The following is a 5,877-nucleotide window of genomic DNA, read 5'->3' on the forward strand; positions in this document are numbered from 1 at the left end:
TATAAAGTGCTAAGGTTAGTGCCTGATATGTAAGTGCTCAATAAATATTAGTTATTACAATTTTTAATTAATACTGATTGAGAAGCCCTAGATAAGAATGCAAATCCACATAAGGAAAATTACTCAAATGAATTTAAAAATTAATATTTTGGCTTCCTCTTAGGATGTAATGTTGCTTCATTTAAAAGTTTGCTCCCTCCCTCTTTTCCGGTTATTGTGGCACGAGGCACTATGAACTGCAAAGTCTCCCGAGACACCCTCTACGGAGGCAGTGCGGGAAGTCCTGCACGGTAACCAGCGCAAGCGCCAGATGTTTTTGGAGACGCTAGAGCTTCAGATCAGCCTGAAGAGCTATGACCCTCAGAAGGACAAACACTTCTCGGGCACTGTCAGGCTTAAGTCCACTCCCCTCCCCAAGTTCTCCATATGGGTTCTGGGGGACCAGCAGCATTGTGATGAGGCCAAGGCTGTGGATATCCACCACATGGACATAGAGGATCTGAAGAAACTCAACAAGAAAAAGAAACTGGTCAAGAACCTGGCCAAGAAGTATGATGCCTTTTTGGCTTCAGAATTTCTGATCAAGCAGATCCCATGAATCTGGGCCCAGATCTGAATAAGGCTGTCAAGTTCCCTTCCTTGCTGACCCACAATGAGAACATGGTGGCCAAAGTTGATGAAGTGAAGTCCACGATCAAGTTCCAGATGAAGAAGGTGCTGTGTCTGGCAGTGGCTGTTGGCCACGTGAAGATGACAGATGATGAGCTGTGTACAACATCCACTTAGCTGTCAGCTTCCTGGTGTCATTGCTCAAGAAAAATTGGCAGAATGGTGGGACTTTGTACATTAAGAGTGCCATGGGCAAGCCCCAGCGCCTGTACTAAGCCACAGCTTAATAAACCATACTCCCACCATTAAAATGTGAACATACAAAACTTATTGCTTGAATATATATGATTTTGTATTATATATCCTTGAGTGTCTCACCTCATTTTTATCCTACTCTACTTAGCATGTGGGTGGTCAGGGAACAGTCTTTATTGATATTTGTTGCCTGATTCAATTGGTATGTGTATTTTTTTCATTTTACAGATGCATTTCAATTCATCATAAGGTGGCTTATATTATAAACATGTTTATACTTTCTCTATTAAAATATTTACATTAAGCTGACATAAAATTAGATAATTTGAAATTCATTTTATGGAGAAAAAAATAATCTCTCAGTCTTGTTCTAAACTATTTATTTTCCACAAAATATGCACTTTGAAAAACATTGCATAGGTTATTAACAGGCTATCTGGTTTATTTCCACTTAGGAATATAATTCATTGAAAAGAAAGGCATATCTGATTAAAATGCTGTGTGGAAGTGACCTTTTCCATGTTCTTAAAAGAGAGGAATGATGGAAGAAAAAAATAATAATGTTTTTAATCTGAGTCTTTATGAGATCTTGAAATGGATGCTATTCTTTCTATTTCCTCTCTGTAACAGATATTGTGTTTCTGATTCTGTGTGTGTGTGTGTGTGTGTGTGTGTGTGTGTGGTCCCACTTTTGTTAATGTGTCTTCATTTCTCAGTGAAATGAAAGCTGACCTAGAACCGTGGTCACTCCTGTGTCAAAGTTGCAACAACTGTGGTCACTGAGCAATTACCATGGCAATCTGACTGGTACTGAAGGGATAGTTGTGTTAGAACAAGATCTAAAATAATCTGTGGAAGGGAATGAACTGACGATTCAAACTGCAATGTAATTTGATCTTGTGTCTGTATTTAACCAAAAGAACCAAATTTGTAAACAGATACCTTACTCTGCAGAAGGATAAAAATCCTAGAAAACATTTAAATGCTCTTTGTTTCACTCAGTTGCTTTTTCTTCACAATTTTATTTTAATACTGAAATATTGATAGAGCCCTAAGAAAGACATAGAGGATTGTATGGTGTCTATGTCCAAGTAAAACGCTTTTCTTTTGGAACCATTAAACTTTTTTGAACTGGTATACAAATAAAAAATGTTATTTTTTTCTTTTTTAAAACATGAGATCCTAAAATAAATTTAAGAGGTGCTTACCTGATACAGATTATTAAAATACAGAAGAAAAATTGAAAGAGTGACAAAGTGTGTAGCAGTAGGACGTGTGTTTTCATTCTTTTTTTTCCAGAGGGGTAATAGATTTGTACTGATCCATTTACCTTGTCTCATTTGCTCACATCTATTGTTCAGCTGTGAGATTTTTGGCTGGAGTAAGTACACAGCTGGAAGCCAATGAATATCCTACCTTTTTCCAAACTGTTCTTTGTTTGTTGCTTTATCCTCGTTCTTTCACTTATTCAGCATCTACTGAGCACCTGTTCTATACCAGGCACTTTGGTAGGTGGTAGAGGGTCCTTATCGAACAAGACAATCAGGGCTCCCTTGGTGAGTGTCTAGTCCTGGACAGGTTTTCCCCTTTTTTGCTCTCTTTTCTTTCATTCATGCATTTTCCTGTCCTTTTCTTTCTCGACCCTTTCTTTTTCTTACTTTTATTCTTTCCCTCATTTTCTTACTTCTTTCCCATTCTTTCTTTGGAAATTGTTAAAGGGCTTCCCTTTCTATTTCAGCCTTGTCTAGGATCAATAGATGAGACTTCTTTCTTTGCACTGCACTCTTTTCCCATGGGAATTCAGGGACATTCATAACTTTTGGCCTGACTTAGCTGTGTCAGTCCCTCCTCTGAGGAAAATTGGTTGCCAGCTGATGAGGGTATCATTTCCTCTACTGCCATGGAATCATGCTTCTCTGCCTTTCATCAAGCTGCCAAACTTTGTGAAGAGTGAATCCTTTGGGGGAAGACATCTTCCTGTCTCTGTCTACAAGCAATCATTAATTTTTGTTAAAACCATTTTTTTAAACTTGGTTTTTATAGCCACGTACCTAAATTTACCTCCAATTTGGTTCCATTGGTCACAGAATAGTTTTACCTTGCTGGCTGAGTATTTTCATTTCTGCTGAGCTTCCCACAGTGAATATCAGAGAGCATTTTCCAGCAGTATTTTTGTGAAGGGGTGGGGTGGATAAAGCCCTAATATAAATTCCGATATGGCCTTTGTCCTATTGCTTCCTGACACAATGTAGTAAGAAATCAATGCAGTTAGAGTCACAAGTGACAGTAGATAAGGATAAGCAAGCTGGGTTCATCTGAAAGCACAAATGAATCAGAATTATAGGATTTATTTTAGCCCTGGAAGAGGTTTTTTTTTTTTTTCTTCTTCCTTTTCTTTTTTTTTTTGTGGTACACGGGCCTCTCACTGCTGTGGCCTCTCCCGTTGTGGAGCACAGGCTCCGGATGCGCAGGCTCAGCGGCCATGGCTCACGGGCCTAGCCGCTCCGCGGCATGTGGGATCTTCCCAGACCGGGGCACGAACCTGTGTCCCCTGCATTGGCAGGTGGACTCTCAACCACTGCACCACCAGGGAAGCCCCTGGAAGAGTTTTTTTGATCCACTTCTGCCTCTTTAAAGTTGAAGAGCAGAGATGTCAAGTGACTTGCTAGAGATCACACAGCAAGTTAATAATAGAGCTGGAGCTAGAACTCAGGTCTCAATTCCCAGTTTTCCTTTTACCTGGTAGGATATAGGAAGTAGGGTATAGGGAAAATTATCTTTTGGGGGAGAGGGAGATTTATTATTTGTTGGAGGAGGATTTGTCAAATCCACAGGTTTCAAACTTTTGTACTCTTCAGCTGAGAATCAAAGAATCTAGTTTCATATGATCCTTGTGTAACTAGCTAAGATGTGGAAAAGAGCTGGTATAAAAATTAAGTGCTGTCCACTGAATATCCAGTCTGTGTCTGTTAACTTCTATATCCATGGGTGGGGTTCATTTTTATGTCTTGGTTATTGATGTTGCTTATTGTGTAGGAGAAATGTGATTTTCCCCCAACCTCAAGTGCTGCAGTTGTAGGTGAAGTTGGGGAAATGAATATGTTTTGGGTGAGTTGTTTTGATGGAGAAGTTTAAACCTGAATAAGGAATCAGAACCCCAAGTCCATCCACTTACTTACTTTATTATTTGAGGTGGTTTAGTAGAGTTTAATCTCAGTTCTGAGGAAGTCATTTGGACTCTGGCTTTCCACCCTCTGAACAACTAAGAATCATTTCTTCCCCGCTCCATTGGTGTGGATATTCATTTTTATTGCTGTGGTAGCCAGGCTCCAAGATGGTCCCCAATGATCCCTTACCTCCTGGCAGTCATGGTCTTGTATAGTCTGCTCCCGTGTTGCGTCAGAGTTTGTCTGTGTGACCATCAGAATACGGCAGACATAATGTTATATCACCTTTGAGGCTACCTCATAGAAGACATTGTGGCTTCTGCCCTGGACCTCTTGTATCCCTCACTCTGGGGAAGCCAGCTGCTAGTTATGAGGATGCTAGGACAACCCTATAAGAGGTCCATGTGGCATGGAACCGAGGCTTTCTATCAAAAACCAGTGAGGAACTGGTTGAGGTCTTCTGCCAATCCCCATGTGAGTGAGCCGTCTTGGAAGGATGTTTCAGCTCTGGTCAACCCTTCAGATGACTGTAGCACCAGCTGATTGCTTGACTGCAACCTAACAAGAGACCCTGAACCAGAAGCACCCACCTGAGCCACACTCAGATTCCTGATTCCAGAAACCATGTGGGATAATAAATGCTTGTTGTTTTAAGCTGCTAAATTTGGGGGATAGTTTGTTACACAGCAATAGATAACTAATATAATTTACAAGACAGAAGTTGAATATTCTCAATTTAAAGGCAATCATAATAACAATAGATGTAGATATTTTTATTATGAGATGAGATGTTTTTATTTGACTTAGAAACAAAAACTATATGAATACTTGGCCTATCTTCAGTATTTTCATTTTAAACAGGAAACTGAAGAACAGAAAAATTAAATGATGTAGTTATTGGAGGGAGTGGTGGTAGCTAAGAATTGAAACATACTTTTCTTTTTTCACTTCTCTTTAAAATATGGCTCTATTAAAATACTAAGTAAAGACTAAGTCCAAAATGACACCAACAAATTCAAAAGAGAGAGGTATGTTTGAGGAAACTTCCATTTAAGGAGAAGTTTACTGAGCACTATTGTGTTTCCTTGTTTTTGTTTTGTTTTGAATTGAAGTATAGTTGATTTACAATGTTTCAGGTGTACAGCAAAGTGATTCAGTTATACACATGTATATATTCTTCAGATTCTTTTCCATTATAGGTTATTACAAGATATTAAATATAAGTTCCCTGTGGTATACAGTAGGTCCTTTTTATCTTTTTTTTTTTTTTTGCGGTACGCGGGCCTCTCACTGTTGTGGCCTCTCCCGTTGCGGAGCACAGGCTCCAGACGCGCAGGCTCAGCGGTCATGGCTCACGGGCCTAGCCACTCCATGGCATGTGGGATCCTCCCGGACCGGGACACGAACCTGTGTCCCCTGCATCGGCAGGCGGACTCTCAACCACTGCGCCACCAGGGAAGCCCTTATCTATTTAATATATAGTAGTGTGTTTCTGTCAATCCTGAATTCCTAAGTTATCCCTCCCCCACCTTCCCCTTTGGTAACCATAAGTTTGTTTTCTATGTCTGAGCCTATTTCTGTTTTGCAAATAAGTTCATTTGTATCATTAAAAATATATATATTTATTTATTATTTATTTATTTTGGTGTGCTGGGTCTTAGTTGCAGCACACGGGATCTTTAGTTAGGGCATGCGGACTTCTCAGTTGCAGCATGTGGACTCTTAGTTGCAGCATGCAGGCTTCTTAGTTGTGGCATGCATGTGGGATCTTGTTCCCCAACCAGAGCTCAAACCTGGGCCCCCTGCGTTGGTAGCGTGTAGTCTTACCCACTGGACCACGAGGGAA

The 5,877-nt window shown here is 40.1% G+C and overlaps 1 pseudogene; it reads left to right on the top strand.

The window, feature by feature from the left end:
* Window positions 1-231: 231 nt before the first annotated feature.
* LOC111178324 (large ribosomal subunit protein uL1 pseudogene) lies at window positions 232-884 on the top strand (annotated as a pseudogene).
* The last annotated feature ends 4,993 nt before the right edge of the window (window positions 885-5,877 follow it).

This window comes from Delphinapterus leucas, chromosome 1 (assembly GCF_059928025.1).
Source record: "Delphinapterus leucas isolate spDelLeu-1000000601 "Yukka" chromosome 1, BTC_Dleu_Yukka2, whole genome shotgun sequence".
In the NCBI taxonomy this organism is placed as follows: Eukaryota; Metazoa; Chordata; class Mammalia; order Artiodactyla; family Monodontidae; genus Delphinapterus; species Delphinapterus leucas.